Consider the following 17,245-nt stretch of genomic DNA (forward strand, 5'->3'; position numbering starts at 1 on the left):
AGCACGTAAAAATTCAAAGAAGACAGAAATAAATGTCTAAAACTCAAGACAAAAATAGATGAGACACAAACCCACACATGAGTCAGATCCTAAAGCAATTAGACAGAATTAGAGAAAATTTTGTTGATTATGTTCGAGAGAATAGATGGCAAGTTAGAGAATTTCACCAGAAAACTAAATCTATATCCATAATAAAGGAATCAAATAGAAATTCTGAAACTGAAATGCACAGTACTTGATATTAATAATTCAACGAGTAGTATTAAGACTACCAGATTAGACACATCAAGGAAGAACTGGAAGAAAGATAACTAGAAAATATGGACTAAAGCCAAGAGAGTCAAAATATGTGAACTGTAAGGGACATGATTAAAAGATCCAAAATATGTGTCTTTTGAAGCTAGAGATGAGGAGGAGAAGGATGATGGGTGGGGGGAAAGCTGTATTTGAAGAATTAGTGACCAATAACTTTCCAAGGGTTGAAATACATGAAGCCACAAATTTAGGAAGTTGTGCAAACCTCAACAAAGATAAATCCTAAGAAACCCATAGCTAGGCAAGCAATATTAAGATTTTGTAAACCAAATATAAAGTTGTATAAACAAAAAAGAAAAAAGTAATATTACTTGTAAGGAAGCAATGATGATTTAAGAGCTATCATTTCAACAGAAAAACTAAAAAGAAAATGAAAAGCAATCTTTTATTTAGCATATTCATCTTTGCTGTAGTAAAATGCACATTATATAAAATTCAGCATTTTAAACTTTTTTTTTTTTTTTTGAGACAAGGTCTTGCTCTGTTATCAAGGCTGGAGTGTAGTGGCGACGTCATAGCTCACTACAACCTCAAACTCCTGGGCTCAAGCGATACTCCTACCTCAGCCTCCTGAGTAGCTGGAACTACAGGCATGTGCCACTACATCCAGCCAGGTTTTTATTTTTTTTTGTAGAGATGAGGTCTCATTGTGTTGCCTAGGCTGCTCGAACTCCTGGCCTCAAGCAATCCTCCTGCCTCAACCTCCCAAAGTGTTGGGTGTAAGCCACCATGCCTAGCCTATTTTAACCATGTTAAAGTGTGCAATTCAGTGGCATTTAGGACATCCACAATTTTGTGCAACTATCACCACTATCTATCTCCGGAACATTTTTATCACCCTAAAAGGAAATGCCATACCTATTAAGCAGTCATTTCTCATTTCCCTGAACCCTGGCAACCACTATTCTACTTCCTTTTTTAATGAATTTGCCTATTAATATAATGGAATCATACAATATGTGTGTTTTGTGATTTCTATCACTTAGAATGATGTTTTGAGAATTGGTCCATGTTGTACAATGTATAAGTACTTTCTTTTTATTGCTGAATAGTATTTTGATGGCATTGAAAGTACTGACAGAAAGCAACTACAATGTCTTAAAATATTTTTCTTTTTTTTTTTTTTTTGAGACAGAGTCTCACTCTGTTGCCCGGGCTAGAGTGAGTGCCATGGCGTCAGCCTAGCTCACAGCAACCTCAGACTCCTGGGCTTAAGTAATCCTGCCTCAGCCTCCTAGGTAGCTGGGACTACAGGCATGTGCTACCATGTCTGGCTGATTTTTTCTATATATATTTTAGTTGGCCAGATAATTTCTTTCTATTTTTAGTAGAGACGGGGTCTCGCTCTTGCTCAGGCTGGTATATATTTCTACATACAAGAATATTGCCCTTCAAAAATGAACTTAAAGATGTTTTAAAACCAACAGAATTTGTCTCAAGCAGACTCCTATTAATAAAGATTCCTGTGTTCCAAAGGAAGGCCCAGGGGGCATACCAGTTTCCAAGGCCATAGAAATACTTTGGTAAGAACAGCACCTGAATCTGGGTCTACTCTATAGATCAGACTGGACCATGGGAAGGCCACTGTAGACCTAGGCTTACTGATAAGGATGATGGAACCCCAAACCAATAGGTAGCAGTGACTAACTGTCCACTACCAGGTGGAGTGATTTTAATGTGTGGTAAAGTCAGAGTGGCAGCCAAAAGGCCTAACTCAGATAGTTCTGAAGATGATTAATTGCACAAAATGTTTCTAGGGGCAAACAGATAGGCAACCAACAAGGGAATCACTGATCATTTGCAATTATAAAAAACTAAAGAGGGTTGATCAGAAGGCTGATGGCAGTCACCACAATAAAACATCATGCTGCTCCTGTGGCTGAGGTGAAAGGACTGCTTGAGCCCAGGAGTTCAAGGCCAGCTTAGGCAACATGATGAGAGCCCTGGGTCTAATAATAATAATTTTTAAAAAAATCATGTACCCTTAATCAATTTTTAATCCCTGACCCCATTGTCTCAACAGGAGTTCAGGTGTTCAGGAGGAGAACTTTATAGCATCATCTTTCCCCAAAGGGATTTATAGCCATCTACTTGAGTAGCTGGAGAAAGGGAAACAGCCAACAGTTTTGGGCACTCTGACACAGGAACAAAGTTGACACAGGAACAAACTTGACACTGAAACCAGGAGAATCTAAATGTCATCGTAGCCTGTTTGGTAGAGCAAGGGCATATTAGGTCTAGGAAATAAATAGAAAGCTGGCCAATGTTCATCTCATACTGGGTTCACTGGCTCTGTGGTAGCTAATACTGATTAGATTGATTAATCCAATGATTAATCAATCTTCATTTTCACATAGCCAATATCTTTCTGGCCATCTTTGTGCACTCACTTACCCTTGGAATTTGTCCGCTGACTAACTGTGTCCAGTAAATTTTGGCACACAAACATTATCACAGATGAAAGAATATTGTCATATGTCATTTTAGTAGAACAGGATGTTCCAAGTTCTTGTTGCAAAATATTGCCTCCTGTTAAAGACTAACTGAATGGGAATAATCATATTTCCTTTCTTCTATAGAAATGTATCTCTTGAGTTTGAAAACAAAGATATTCTAAAATTTATAAGAATAAAAGGAGTCAAGAGTAGTTGAAATATTCCCTTAGAAGATTGAGCCAGACAGATATATGTCCTACTCAATATCAATGCCATTATTATCATAATAATATTTAGCCACCATGAAATTTTCTACTTTTTTACATATATAAACTACTTTAATCTTGCTAAATCCTCAAATTATATATTGTGAAGATTAAATAGCTTGTCTCTAGCCATACTGCTGCTAAGTGCAGAACCAAGATTTAAATCCACAATATTCAGTTGCTCTTATTATGTATATTGAAGTTATTAATAAAATAGTGCCAGAAATAGATAAATACAACAGTGGGACAAAATATCTCAAAACACATGTATACCTATCAGAATTGAAATTGCAGATCAAGTGTGAAACAATGAATTAGGTAAGTTGTACTAGAATAGCTATCCACATGAAAGAAAATATAATTTAATTGTTTATTGAAATCATATATTAAAACCTATTCCAGATACATTAAGAAATTAAATGCAAAAGACATAACTTACAAATATTTAGAAGATAATATTAACAAATCTTTATGAGTTGGGGGTAAAAAAGGATTTTTTTTAATAACACTGATAGGGCAAATTTTCTAAAGCAAATGATTGTTTTAAGTACAATACATTAAAATTAAGAATTGTTTATCTAATGCCACCATAAAGAAAATAGCAAAATAAATGAAGAACAAGGAGAAAATATTTGAAAATATAATCCATACCTTATGAAGACCATTTATAAATCAATAATATAAAAAATTCAATGCAAAAATAAGCAAAATATATGAACATGTATTTCCCTGGAGAACAAACAAAACTGGTAAATATTTAATGTATATAAATGTACTCAATCTCGTTAATAATCAGAACAGCACATATTTAAACAACATTGAGCCATCGCTTAGTGCTGATGATGTACTGTCAGGTGTTTGGATCAATGATAACTCTCATAAGTGTAAGTGAGAATGAAAATTGGTACAAACTGTTTTGAAAACCCAATTTGACATTATCATACAAAACTGACTATGTACATCCTATAAGCTTTAAATTCCACTCCAATATGTGTGCTTTATTGAATGCCTTGATTATATGCGCCATTTGATATATAATAATATTTATAACATCATTGTTTCAAATAATATAAAATTGAAAATTATCTAAATATTAATATCAAAATGAAAGTTAATTGTGCTAAAATCATAAGACATAACTATAAAAAAGTGAAAAGGAATGAGCTCAATATATTATTGTGAGTATAAAAAGAAATTTCAAAAGAACGCATATGGTGTGACACCAAACATGTATAGTGTAGAAACATGGAAAATTACAATGCATATTTTAGAAATGCATAATAATATAGTACATTATGAAGGGATAAATACAGTAATGTTGATTTCTTGAGCTCTGTGATGATTAAATGAGCATTACATTATTCTGTATGACTTTTTGTATCTCTAAAATTTCTTACAGTACATATTTTAATATAAATCTAAAACAAAAATGATTAAGTAACTTTCCTAAGCTTCCTAATTAGCCAGAATTTAATAACAGGCAGCCCTACTTCTTACCCTAAGTTGTTTGTTTTATTTTGCTTTTGTAATTTTATGTATTTTTTTTAAATTAATATTTTTCTAGAGTATTTTTAGGTTCAAAGCAAAATTGTGAGGAAGGTGTAGAGTTTTCCTGTATAACCTGTGGTCCCCACCTGCTGGCAATGGACTGGTACAGGTCTGTTGCCTGTTAGGAACCAGGCTGTACAGCAGGAGGTGAGTGGTGGGTGAGGAAGTGAAGCTTCATCAGTATTTACAGCTGCTCCCCATTGCTCCCATCACTGCCTGAGCTCCGCCTCCTGTTAGATCAGCAGCAATATTAGAGTCTCGTAGAGGCGCAAGCCCTACTGTAAACTGTGCATGCGAGGGATCTAGGTTACACACTTCTTATGAAAATCTAATGCCTGATGATCTGAGGATGGAGCTGAGGCAGTGGTGCTAGCACTGGGGAGTGACTACAAATACAGATTATCATTAGCAGAGAGGTTTGACTGCACAGAGACCATAATAAATCAATTGCTTGCAGACTGGTATCAAAACACTATCAGTGAGTGACAAGTGACCACTAAGCTGCATCTGGTGACAGGCATTATAGTGGCAAGTGAGTTGATGTACTTCAATTATACAGCTGCACCTGGTGGCAGGCTTTAAGTCAGAATCCAACACTTATTTTAGTCTGCACGTGGCCAGCCCATTGTTTTATTTACCACTTTCATCTGTGCCTCTTTCCTACATTGCACACTTGTCTCAGTCACAATTTTGTTAAGCCTACAAGGTAACCTTAGCAAAAATAAGTAAAAAACAAATGTTGCTAGAGAGCTTCTTTGAAAAGGGGGAAAGACACAATGGTGAGATAGCAGAATACTCCAAGACTGCCAACAAAATGAAAGCTGCATTTAAAAGAAAATACAAGTAAATTACAGGTTCATTGCAATAGGTGACTCACATTGTCTAAGCCTGCCTTATATAATATGTGGCAAATGGCTATCCAGTGAAGCCATGAAATCTTCAAAACTAGTTCACCACATGGAGACCAAGCACCCTGCATTAAAGGACAAGACTTTGGAGTTTTTCAAAAGGAAAAAAAAAAAAAACATGAATGCAAAGGACAGAAGTAGTTATTGAAGCCCATCACTTCACCAAATGTGTCTGTACTGAGAGCATTATTCTTAGTAGTTAACCGCATTGCTAAAGTTAAGAAGCCCCTTACTATTGGTGAAGAGTTGATCCTGCCTGCTGCTAGGGACATTTGCCGAGAACTTTCAGAAGAGGCTGCAGTTCAAAAGGTGGTATATGTTCCTCTTTTGGCTAGCACCATAACTAGATGAACTGATGAAATAGCAGAGGATATTGAAGCACAATTGTTAGAGAGGATTAGTGAGTTACCATAGTACGCAGTCCAGATTGACGAGTCTACCAATATTGACGACAAGGCAACAATGCTTGGTTTTGTGTGATATATTTTTCAGGAGGATGTGCACGAGGATATGTTATGTGCACTTTTGTTGCCAACCAACACCACAGCTTCAAAACTATTCAAATCTTTGAATGATTATATATCAGGAAAACTGAATTGGTCGTTTTGTGTTGGTATATGCACAGAGCGGCTGCCATGACTGAATGACTTCCTGGTTTCATGACTTGGGTCAAGGAGGTTGTTTCTGAATGTGAATCTATGTACCATATCATCCATAGAGAAATGCTGGCTAGCTGAAAAAGGTCACTTGAACTAAACAATGTTCAGTATGATGTTGCCTGTGGGTTTGTCATATACGACTATTATTATTTTGATGTATATTCCCTCAATGCCTAGTTGTCAAGGGTTTTTATTCTTTCTCCTAGGTGGTGCATGGTCACCTATCTTAGCTTTCAAAAGAGTTTGAGCGTTACTTCTCAACTACATGACCATGTTTTTATCATGAAGTGGTGCTGGATTTTATTAATATCAGACACTGTTTCTGTATCTGTTGAGATGATCATATGATTTTTTAAATTCTGTTTATGTAGTGAATCATATTTATTTGTTTTCATATGGTGAACCACCCTGCATCCCCAGGATGAAACCTAGTTGATCAGGTTGAATTATTTTTTGATGTGCTGTCAGATTTATTTTGCTAGTATTTTCTTGAGGATTTTTGCATGTATGTTTTTGAGGGATATTGGTCTGTAGTCTTCCTCTTTTGTTATTTCCTTTCCTGGCTCTGGTATCATAGTAATACTGGCTTCACAGAATGAGTTAGGGAGGATTCCTTCCTTCGTGATGTTTTAAAACAATTTCAGTAGAATACACACTAATTCTTACTTATAGGTCTTATAGAATTTTGTTGTTAACCTATCTGTTCCTGGGCTCTTTCTTGTTGGGAAATTTTTTATTACTGAGTTAATCTCACTACTTATTGTTGGTCTGTTCAGGATTTCTATTTCTTCATGATTGAAACTTGAAAGCTTATGTGTTTCCAAAAATTTATCCATTCCCTCTAGATTTTTTAATTTGTGTGCATAGAAGTATTCATAACAGTTTTTGATAATCTCTTATATTCCTGTGGTATCAGTTATAAGTCTCCTTTTTTATTTATGATTGAGTTTATTTGAATCCTCTTTCTTTTCTTATTTAATCTTGCCAGTGGTATATCTTTTCAAAGAAACTACTTTTCATTTCGTTGATGCTTTGTGTTGTTTTTTTGGTTTCAGTTTCATTTATTTCTGCTCTGATCTATGTTATTTTTTGTTTTCTGCTAGTTTGGGCTTGGTTTGTTCTTGCATTTATAGTTTCTTGAGGTATGACATTAGATTGTCAAATGGATTTCTTGGAGACAGCAGTTAAATGGTTTTTCTTTTAATCCATTCTGCCAATCTAATTTTTGTAAATGGGGAATTTAGACTGTTTGTATTCAATGTTAATGTTGATATATGAGATACTGTTCCAGCCATCATATTGACTGTTTCCTAGTTGCTTTGTATTCTGTGTTACTGTTTTATACAACCTATGGATTTTTACTTTTGAGTGTTTTTACATTGGTAAATACTGACCATTATTTTCAGTGTTTAGAGTACTTTTAAAAATTTCTTATAGGACAGGTCTAATGGTGACAAATTCCCTTAGTGTTTGCTTATCTGGGAAAGACATTATTTCTCCTTCATTTATGAAACTTAGTTTTACAGGATACAAAATTCTTGGCTGACAGTTATTCTGTGTAAGAAGACTAAACATAGTACCCCAATCTCTTTAGGCTTGTAAGATTTCTTCTGAGAAATCTGCTGTTAATCTGAATGGTTTTCCTTTGTATGTTATTTGTTGCTTTTGTCCCCTATCTGGTAGGATTTTCTTCTTCACTTTGACCAGCCAATCTGATGACTATGTGCCTTGGTAATGTCCTATCTGCAAAGAATCTTCCAGGAGTTCAATGACCTTCTTGTATCTGGATGTTTATTTAAATCTCTAGCCAGACTGGGGATGTTTTCCTCCATTATTCCTTCAAATAGGTTTTCCATGCTTCTTGTTTTTTCTTCTTCTCCCTCAGGAATACCTGTGATTCTTATATTTGGACATTTTACACAATCCTATATTTTTTAAAGGCTGTGTTCATTTCTTTTTATTCTTTTTTTCCTCCATTTTTGACTGATTGGGTTAATTTAAAAGTCTTGTTTTCAATGAGCTCTGAAATTCTTCCTCCTATTTTGTCTAGTCTGTTGTTAAAGCTTTCTGAGCTTGTGATTCATATTTTGAATTCCCTTTCTGACGTTTCAAAAATTTCCTTTTGAGTGGAGTCCATTTCTGGGGAGCTAGTGTGATCCTTTGGGAGTATTGAAACAGTCTGGGTTTTTTTTTTTTTTTTTTTGGTTTTTTGGTTTTTTCATATTGCAAGAGTTCTTGTGCTGGTTCCTTCCCATGTTGAACCTCTTATCTCAGCTCAAAACAGCTTTGTGGTTCACTTGTTCTTCTCTGCTGGGAATTTTGCTGCTCAATGTAGAGAAGGAGAGGTACACTGACTTTTATCTCATGCAAGTAGGTACTCACTGTGGTGCTGTTGGCCATTTGGGTTGGTTAGACCTCACATCCCTGGGAAAGCATTCAGGTGCTAGTGGTGGTGCACTAGATTATGTAATCACCAGTCCTCCAGCCCTGGATGGCATGCTTGAGTCCTGAGGGCACCAGAACAAGACCGGGTTGGCAAACAGAGCCTCACTGAGTTTAGGCACTGGCTGTGATATGGGTGGGTGGGGTGATCTCCTGGTTCATAAGAATGCTCAGGCAGAAGAAAAGTGGCTGCCCTGTGAGCCTAGGACAGGAAGGGTGGCCCCTCTTGATGAGACTAACAGAAGCAGGCAGCTGTGGGATGCACAAACTGCTTACACTTCCCTTTCTCAGCAGTGACAGTGGTCTCTGTCTTTCAGAGGCACAAAAATGCCCAGATTTCTAGCTCCAACCCTGGCCCAGCTGCAGCAGAGGTGGTAGAGGCAGCTCAACCCACTGTGTGCTGGGCGCCAGACTGGCTGTGGGCTGTTGCTGAAATGCTCTGTTGGGTGATGTGTAGTGGTGCCAGTGACTTGCCTCCAGGAAGGGTAGGCTCCTCCCAGAAGAGACAAGAAGCTTGTGGACAAGGCTGCTAGTCATGCCCTCCCTCATCAGAAATGGTAGTTTAAATTATAATTGTATATATTTATGGAGTGCAATGTATTAACAACTATAATATATATGTGTACAATTTGGAATGGTTAAATCAAGCTAATTAACATATATTTCACTTCATATATTTATCATTTTTGTGATGAGAACACTTGAAATTGACTCTCTTAAAAATTTTGAAATATACAATATATTATTATTAACTATCATCATCGTGCTGATCAGATCTCAAAAACGTATTCCTCCTAACTGAAACTTTGTACCCTTAACCCAACATCTTTCATATTAACATTTATAATTAAATCTATTAATAAGTAATGATCAAGACCTATATGAAATATATTAAAATATATTGAAAGGCATGAATTCAGCTTTTAATAAAATTGTCTTTTCAGTGAGCATTTGGAAGATATGAGTCATAAATTAATATGGATAAGAGTCTTTGTAGAGAATAGTACTTCTACTTTTTTTCTCCAATTTTATACATTATTGGTTTTTCTCCTTTATGGGAAGAATTTCATTTTTTATGTTTTCCTAGCAAATGCTCCACTTTATGGAGCTTTTCCAATGCATGAACACAAAGCCTCACTTAATATTCTCTCATAATTATTGTACCGTGATGTCTCTCCATAACTGTAGCAACAGCTCCTATTTGTTTTTTCATGTTTTTTACTTTTGTTTCTCTGTTACTCCGATTGGTTATATTAGATTTCTATAAAGTGTTTTTTCTCCCCCTCTTATGATGTCTGTTTAAAGGGATCAGAGACCAACTGGGTTACAGAATTTTAATTGTTTATTGATATTATTATGCTCAATTGCTTTCAATTGGTCAAGCCTGAATCCCAGAGAAATTATCTGCTAAAAAAACCCATTTCATTTATGTAAAGAGTAGCCTATCTGTATACTATTTCTTCCCAATCCTACTTTCCCTGCTTAGGAATACTTGCATCCCCTGGTCTTTGCCTTTAAGTATTGCTCTTTTCTGACAGCATATGATATGCAGCATCATCCCAATATATGTAGTCTTCTTGGAAATTTGGGCAACCTTAATAATATTTATAGTTAATTTATAACATCTTAATGTCCAGCATGCATGCACCAAAAATACAAGAAATATAGATTGTACATTTTATTTTATTAATTTTATTATTTTTTATTTTTTTATTGATACATAATAATTATACATATTCATGGTGGTGGGAAGAGATAATGAAGAGATGTTGGTGAAGGCGTAATTCTGTTTAAAGAAGGAAGAAGCTCTGATGTTCAGTGGTACAATGGGGTAGTTAGAAGTTTTCAAATGCTCCCGACATAAAGCAATGATGAATGTTTCAGGTGAAACTTGTCCTAGATTCTTCATTTTAAACTTGGAAGAAACAAGTGCCTACATGAGATCTACATAAAAAAAGAAAGGACGAGGCAGAGAAGAAAGAGGAACTAATATATTATTAACTCTTTTAATATTCCATGGTCCATAGCATTTGAGGAGTGCAGTACAACAAGAAAATATCATAAGTTGCTCCCAATATCCTTTCCTCCCCTTTTTTCTTACTGGCAACACATCAAAACTATAACTATAATATAGTTTCCATTGTTAAATGTGCAGCTAAGAATATGCCACTTAGCAGACTTCCTTGTAGCTTGGAGTGGCCATTTGAACCAGTTCTGAACAAGTAAGCAGAAAGTGGACTAAGTTTGAGTCCTGATGATAACAATAACTGCTACTTTATGAGATTTAGACAGCCAACAATAAGACTCCATGGGTATGAGATGAAGGAATTTTATGTTTCTTCAAGCCACTGTCTATATAGAAAAATAATTTGATTCTAACATGGGTTGGAAAACCTTTTCCAGAAATAGCTGGATAGCAAATAATTTAGGTTTTGTGGGCTACATAGTCTCCGATGCAACTAAGCATCTCTGTAAACAAATGAGCCTGGGTATATTTCAATGAAAATTAATTTATAAAACCAGTGGATCAGAGTTAAACCACTGACCATAGATTGCCAGCCTCTTCTTTGTATCATTGTGATGATTCTTTCTCCTTTACTCTCATCTTTCATTTTCAACTTTATCTGTCAAACAGTTAGGAAGATGAGGTAGATTTTCCCAACGTAAGTGTTTTATTCCAATAATTTTCTATTTCTGTTTCTATTTAATGCATTGCTATAAATTTTCATTAGTTATAGCTTAATACTGATTTATAAATTTTATCATTATAACATGAATCAATGAACAATTGGAAAAGAAAATTAAGAAAACAATTTCACTTAAATAGTAACCAAAATGTTTGTACCCCCATAATATCCTGAAGTAAATAAATTTTAAAAAAAGAATAAAATACTTAGGAACTAACTTAAGTAAGTGAAAGACTTGCACATTGAAAGCTATAAAATATTGCTGAAAGTAAAGAAGACATAAAAAAATGAAAAGATACTTCCTGTTCATGAATTGAGAGATTTAATATTGTTTGCATGTCAATATGACCCAAAGCAATCTATAAATTCAGTGTAACCCCTGTTATAATTCCAATAACATTTTTTTTTTTGTAGAATTAGAAAAGTCCATCTTAAAATTCCATATGGAATCTCAAGGGACTTCAAATAGACAAAACAGGCCAGGCGCGGTGGCTCACGCCTGTAATCCTAGCACTCTGGGAGGCCGAGGTGGGTGGATTGCTCGAGGTCAGGAGTTCGAGACCAGCCTGAGCAAGAGCGAGACCCCGTCTCTACTAAAAATAAAAAGAAATTATATGGCCAACTAAAAATCTATATAGAAAAAATTAGCCGGGCATGGTGGCGCATGCCTGTAGTCCCAGCTACTCGGGAGGCTGAGGCAGTAGGATCGCTTAAGCCAAGGAGTCTGAGGTTGCTGTGAGCTAGGCTGACGCCACGGCACTCATTCTAGCCTGGGCAAAAAAGTGAGACTCTGTCTCAAAAAAAAAAAAAACAAACAAATAGACGAAACAATCTTTAAAAAAAAAGAACAAATATGCATATCTCACATTTCTTGATTTCAAAATATATTACAAAGGTGCAGTAATCAAAACAGGATTGTATTAGTATAAAGGCAGACATACGAACAAATAAAATGAGAGCCCAGAAACAAAACCTCCCATATATGATAAAATGATTTTTGACAAGAGCGCCAAGACCTTTGGATGAGGAAAGGATAGTTTCTTTTTCAATAAATGATGTTCAGAAAACTGTATGTCTAAATGAAAAAGAATAAAGTTGGACCCTTACCTTACAACACATATAAAATATAACTCAAAATGGATCACAGATCTAAATGTTAGCAAAAACTGTAACTCTCTTAGGAAAAGAAAAAAAACAAAAAGAAAACTTTTTATGATACTGGATGTGGCAGTAATTTCTTGGATATAGCAACAAAGGCATAGCCAACAGAAGAAAAAATAGACAAATTGGACTTCATCAACATTAAAAGCTTTGTTCCTCAAAAGATACTATAAACATAATAAAAAGGCAAACCACAGAATGGGAAATGGTACTTTCAAATCACATAGCTGATAAGGAATTAATATCCAGAATATATAATGAAGTCCTAAAACTCAGTGACATAAAACAAATAACCCGATTCAAATTCAAAAATGGGTATTTTAACTGTTCAAAGAACTTGCATAGACATCTCTCCAAAGAAGATATACAAATGGCTAATATGCATGTGAAAAGATATTCAACATCATTAATCATTAAAGAAATGCAAATTAAAACCAGAATGAGATACCAGTTTACATTCATTATGATGTCTATTGCAAACAAAAAGAAAACAAATAACAAACAAATAGAAAACAAGTGTTGGCATGGATGTGAAGAAATTGGAACCTTTGTGTGCTACTGGTGGGAACATAAAATAGCACTGCTGTTGTGAAAAATAGTATTATGGTTCCTCAAAAAATTAAACATAGAATTACCATTTGATTCAGCAATTCCACTTCTGGTAATACACACAAAATAATTGAAAGCAGGAACTTCAAGAGATATGTGTATAATAATATTCTTAGCAGACTTTTTCTCAATAACCAACAAGTGAAAACAACCATATGTCCATCCACTGATGAATGGATAAACAAAATATAGTATATACATATAATGGAATATTATTCAGCCTTAAAAAGGAATGGAATTCTGATGCATGCTTGAAGATACTACACTAAGTGAAATATGCCAGATTCAAAAAAAACAAATATTGTATGATCCCACTTATATGAGGTATCTAGAGTAATCAAATTCATAGATACAGAAAGTAACTCCTGGTTATGAGGGGGTGAAGGAATAGGAGGACGGAAAATTATTATTTATTGAGTAGTTTTAATATGGGATGATGAAAAATTTCTGAAGATGGATAATGGTAATGGTTGTAAAACATTGCAAATAATATAATAACTTAATTCCACTGAACTGTATGCTTAAAATGGTTGAAGTGATAAATTTTGTTATGCATATTTTATCATAATAAAATAACTTTAAAATGATCCATTTAGATCATTTGCTAAAGATTGAATTATATTTAACTAAGGAGGTGAGAGACCTATATAGGAAGAAGTGTGAAACACTGAGAAAAGAAATTGCAGAGGATGTAAACAATGGAAAAACCCTACCATGCTCATGGATCAGCAGAATCAATATTGTTAAAATGTCTATACTACCTAAAGAGATCTACAGAATCAATGCAATCCCTATCAGAATACCATCATCATCTTTCACAGATCTAGAAAAAATAATTCTATGCTTCATATGGAACCAGAGAAGACCCTGTGAAGCCAAAGCAATCTTAAGCAAAACGAACAAATTGTGAGGCATCAATATACCAGACTTCAAGCTATGCTACAAGGCTATAATAACCAAAACAGCATGGTACTGGCACAAGAACAGAGATATAGACTTTTGGAATAGGACTGAGAATCTAGATATAAAATCATCTTCATATTGTCATCTGATCTTTGACAAAGCGAACAATAATATACACTGGGAGAAAGAATCTCTATTCAATAAATAGTGCTGGGAAAATTGGATATTCACATGCAGAAGATTGAAACTGGATATGTAACTCTCATCTCTCATAAAACTCAACTCCTGATGGATAATAGACTTAAGCCTAAGGCATGAAACCATAAGAATTCTAGAAGAAAATGTTGGAAAAACTCATATAGACATCAGCCTAGGCAAAGAATTTATTAAGAAGACTCCCAAAGCAATCACAGCAGAAAAATAAATAAATAAATGGGATCTGATCAAATGAAAAAGCTACTGCACAGCCAAGGAAACTATCATTAGAGTGAATAATCTACAGAATAGGAGAAAATATTTACATGCTACATATCTGATAAAGGGCTGATAAGTACACTGTATATAGAACTTAGGAAAATCAACAAGGAAAAAATCACAACCCCATTAAAAAGTGGGCAAAGACCATGAACAGAAACTTTGCAAAAGAAGACAGAATAATGGCCAGCAAACATATAAAAAAATGCTCAACATCTCTAATCATCAGGGAAATGCAAATCAAACCACAATAAGATATCACTTAACTCCAGTGAGAATGGCTTTTATCAAAAAGTCCCAAAACAACAGATGCAGTTGTGGATGCGGAGACATAGGAGCACTCTTAACACTGTTAGCGGGACTGCAAACTAGTACAATCTTTATGGAAAGTAATATGGAGATACCTCATGGAACTACCATTTGATCCAGCAATCCCACTACAAGGGATCTACCCAAAGGAAAGAAAATAGTCATTCTATAATAAAAACATCTACATTCTAATGTTTACAGTAGCAGAATTCACAATTGCAAAGATGTGGAAACAACCCAAGTGCCCATCAATACATGAGTTGATTAATAAAGTGTGGTATAAGTATACCATGGAGTACTACTTGGCCATAAAAAACAATGGTGAGCTAGCACCTCTTGTATTATCTTGGATAGAGCTAGAGCCCATTCTTTGAAGTGAAGTTGCACAAGAATGGACAAACAAGCACCACATATACTCACCATCAAATTGGTACTAACTGATCAACACTTAGGTGCACACATGAAAGTAATTTTCATCAGGTGCTGGGCAAGTGGGAAGGGGGTGGAGGAGATGGGTAAATTGACAATTAATGGGTGTGGTGATGGGCATGCTTGTGGGTCTGGGTTGGTTAATGCAAAGGCATTATATGTAACCAAAATATTTGTAACCTCATAATATTCTGAAATTTAAAAATAAAAAAATAAAATAATTTTGTGTTTAAAAAATAAAGATTGAATTAAATTTTATTTTTACTATTATCTACTTATTTATTCTCTTTAACCTTTTGCTATTTTCAGTCATTTTTCTCAACTGTTTTATGTCAGGTAACTTTACATATATTCCTTGAGAATGATCCATACTTGAATTTTATATTTGGCCTAATTTTGCATTCTTTTTCTTTTGTTAATAAACTTTATTGAGGTATAAATTAAAAGCAATAAGTTTTCCAAAGTTCAATAAGATTTAACAAATGAATGGCCCTTTACCAAATCAATAAAGTTCCCTTCTCTTTCTAGTTTGCTGAGAATTGTTTACATGAATGGTTATTAAATTTTGTCACATTTCTGGAAATATTTTAGAAGCTCATGTGATTTTTTAACCAGTTTTGGCATACAATTGAGAAATGAATACCAGCAGAATGTTTTGAGATATAGTTTACACACAGCAAAACTATTACAGTTGTTCCTTTTAATGTTTTGTTTTGCTTTTCCCCCTCTAGCTACCTTCAAGATTGGCTTGTGATTTTTGGCTTTCTGTAGTTTAACCATGACATGTTTGTGTGTGTATTTGTGTGTTGCTTTTTCCATTTTTCCTCTTTGAGTTTTTCTGACCTTTTCTTGGATGTGTGGTTTGCTGTATTTCATTAATATTAGAAAACTCTAGGCCATTATTATTTTTAAACATTTCTTCTGCCCATTATCTTTCTTTTTTTCTTTCTGAAAATGCAGTTACATTTATGTGCTGATTCATATCTTCAAACAGGTCTTGGGACCTTTGCTCTGGTCCCCACCTTCCCCACCTCTACTCCCTAACATACACACTCGTTTTATTCTTTGTATTTCAATTTGGATAATTTTTATTCATTTCTCCTCACTTTCACTGATTATTTCCTTACCTATGTCCAAACTTTAGATGAGTCCATCAAAGAAATTCTTCATCTGTTACATTGTGTTTTTTATTTCTAGTGTTTCCATTTGAATTTTTTGTACTTGCATCTTTGAGACTATTGATTGCTTCATCTCTTGATAACGGTTAGATTTTTTTCTTGCTTTATTGTGTCTCATGATTTTTTTAAATTGAATGTAAAAAACTGTGACATCAGTAGAGACAAAGATAAATAATATTATTCTCAGAAATGGACATAAATCTTCTCTTTATTGTGTGAAATTGAGTCAATTCCCTATTCATGGGAACCAAACTTGGACTTCTATTTTTGGGTCTTAGAAGGGAAAGTATTGTTTATCTCTCCTCCTCTGTCTTACCCAATGAAACATTTTTATTGATTCAATATTGTGGACCACAGCATGTTTCATTTCCCATGCAGAGGGTTTTTGCTTCTTCCTGTCTTCCACAAGCAGTAGATCTTTACTTGTGTCCTAGAGGTAGGTAGGAGGTTTTCCTAGCCCTCCTTCAAAGGAAGAAGGGTTTTGCTTCCATCTCTCTCCAGAAGCAATAGATTTTTTGATTCGGTCTTTCACTGAGGTGGGAGCGTTTCCTGTCCCTTCTCCATTTGCCTAATATATATGAAGTCTTATGCTAGGAAATGAAATTTAGATATTTTCTTTCCTAAATGATTTTTGTTTATTAATTCAATTAATTTTTAAAAATTTTGTCTTTTTTAAATTTCAGAATATTGTGGGGGTACAAATGTTTTGGTTGCATGGATTGCTTTTGTACTGCTTGAGTTAAAGTTATAAGTGTGCCCAACATCCAGATAGTGTACATTGTACCCATTAGGTATGATTTCACCCATCCCTTCCTTCCCTCTCCCACCTGCATAATTTCCGTTGAGTTTTACTTCTATCTGTGCTGATAGGTTAGTTCCAATTTAATAGTGAATACATGTGGTGTTTGTTTTCCATTGTTGT

Source organism: Lemur catta, chromosome 2, assembly GCF_020740605.2.
Source record: "Lemur catta isolate mLemCat1 chromosome 2, mLemCat1.pri, whole genome shotgun sequence".
Taxonomy (NCBI): domain Eukaryota; kingdom Metazoa; phylum Chordata; class Mammalia; order Primates; family Lemuridae; genus Lemur; species Lemur catta.